Here is a 2267-nt window from a genome sequence, read left to right on the forward strand (position 1 = left end):
TTAGTACATTTGGTTAATAATAAGTGAAGTATTTATCATGGTAAGCAATAAGCCAGAAGACACTCGCAAAAAGTGCACTGAAAGACACGTCAAAAATCTGCACACAAACATTTAGAAGGAAAAAAAGAAGGCTTACCATATAATCACAACAGCACTGTACCTACTGTAAAATATGTACAGGGTGAGTCAAAAGTCTCAGGACACTCTTTTATTTCAGAAACGAAAGGGAAAATATCTGAATACCCCAGAAAGTAATGGGTGAGGGGGCCTATCTTTTAGGCTATGTCCGGAACATGGCCGCCATCTTGAAAGCTGCCATATTGGATCAAGGGCAAGTTTTTCCAATGGGAAGGTGGTCATGTAGCATATCAAAGAACAGATTGCCACAAGATATCTCGTGTATGGTTCTCGGTACCTCAGATCCAACAATGCAGGTCTTGTCAAAGTGGAAAGAAGTGACTGGTGCTGGCATCAGCCGATGGCAAGTCCTTCAGTTTCCCATATGGTCTAGCGGTCAGGATTCCTGGTTTTCACCCAGGTGGCCCGGGTTCGACTCCCGGTATGGGAATTCGTCTTTATGATAGGACTTGAGCAAAACTTTGCCAATTACTTCCTCTGCACCATGTTGCTGTAGCTCAAGAGGCTTGTTCTGTTGGAACTATGACTGCAGTCTATCAGGGAGCAGTGGACGTAAGCTGGACGTGGCTGATAGCTAGAATGGCGTGATCGTATAGTGGTTAGTACTCTGCGTTGTGGCCGCAGCAACCCCACCTCGTCTTGCTTTACCTGCTTGTTTCTGGTCTGATTGATCAATGTACATTTTGTAGATTTGTAAAAGACTGAACAAATAATGCACTAATGCAGTGTGCGTGCACATTCTGATAAACACCCAGATATTTCTTAAAAGGCAATGTAGCTGTTCAAGCTGTCTGGGTTGATCAATCAGACCAATCGGCCCAGAAACACATTTTCGTAGGCAGGTTGAGACGAGGTGGCTGAGTGGTTAAGGCGATGGACTACTAATCCGTTGTGTTCTGCATGCGTGGTTTAATTCTGGCTTTCAGCTCTGATAATTAAACTCCACCAAAAATACAACTGTAACACCAGAGAGAAACAGCACATCTTATACAGGCATTTTTTAAATATAATTGTGTTTTTGGCTTACTTCATGGAGGTAGAGCATGTTCTGACGTGGTGGTTAAGGCGATGGACTGCTAATCCATCGTGCTCTGCACGTATGGGTTCGAATCCCATCCTCATTGAAAACCAAGCCTTTAAACATTCAACAAAACCCCTGTGCTAAATATTGGCACTACTAACAAAAAAACACAACTATAACACCAAATAGAAATAGTTCATCTTATACAGCCGTTCTTTTAATATAATGTTAATGACATACAGATTAGTAACCAAACATTGTATAATGGTCTCCTTTAAAAGGTATTTTTTTCGACAAGAATGGGATTTGAACCCACGCGTGCAGAGCACAACGGATTAGCAGTCCATCGCCTTAACCACTCGGCCACCTCGTCTGGTCAAGCTAAGAGGAATGCTCTTCTGGTCTTATTGCAGGTGTGTCATTTGTAATCAGGTGTGGCAGGAGGAGCTTCAGAGGGCTGGATTGGCCTGAAAACGAGCTGAGGTGCAGTTTGTTTTCACTAATACAGCTTGAGATGTTTCTACAGTTTAATTAGAGTTCACCTGTGCTAAATTCTATTGCTTGGACATGATTGGGGATTACCAACACCTGCTTATATAAGGTCCCACAGTTGACAGTGCATATTAGAGCAAACTCCAAGCCTTGGCGTCAAAGAAATTATCTGCATACCTCAGAAACAGGATTGTGTCAGGGCACAGATCTGGAGAAGGGTACAGAAAAATTGCTGCAGCTTTACAGATCCCAAAGAGCACAGTGGCCACCATCATTCATAAAGAGAAGAATTTGAAACCACCAAAAATCTTCCTAGACCTGACCATTCAGCCAAACTGAGCGATAGGGGAAGACGGGCCTTGGCCAGGGAGGTGAACATGAACCCGAGGATCACTCTCATAGAACTCCAGCGTATCCTTGTGGAGATGGGAGAACCACTCAGAAGATCAACCATCCAGGCAGTACTCCACAAATCACACCTTTATGGTAGAGTGGCCAGATAGAAGCTACTCCTTAGTAAAAGGCACATGACAGCCCGCTTGGAGTTTGCCAAAAGGCACATAGAGAACTCTCAAACCATGAGAAACAAGATTCTCTTGTCTGATGAAACCAAAAT

The 2267-nt window shown here is 43.4% G+C and overlaps 2 non-coding genes across 2 annotated transcripts; one reads left to right on the forward strand and one right to left on the reverse strand.

Moving 5' to 3' along the window:
• Positions 1-496: 496 nt before the first annotated feature.
• trnae-uuc (transfer RNA glutamic acid (anticodon UUC)) lies at positions 497-568 on the forward strand. Its single transcript has one exon. It is a non-coding gene; the product is annotated as a tRNA-Glu (tRNA).
• An 882-nt stretch (positions 569-1450) lies between these two features.
• trnas-gcu (transfer RNA serine (anticodon GCU)) lies at positions 1451-1532 on the reverse strand. Its single transcript has one exon. It is a non-coding gene; the product is annotated as a tRNA-Ser (tRNA).
• Between the last annotated feature and the right edge of the window lie 735 nt (positions 1533-2267).

Source organism: Trichomycterus rosablanca, unplaced genomic scaffold (genome assembly GCF_030014385.1).
Source record: "Trichomycterus rosablanca isolate fTriRos1 unplaced genomic scaffold, fTriRos1.hap1 scaffold_106, whole genome shotgun sequence".
Taxonomy (NCBI): Eukaryota; Metazoa; Chordata; class Actinopteri; order Siluriformes; family Trichomycteridae; genus Trichomycterus; species Trichomycterus rosablanca.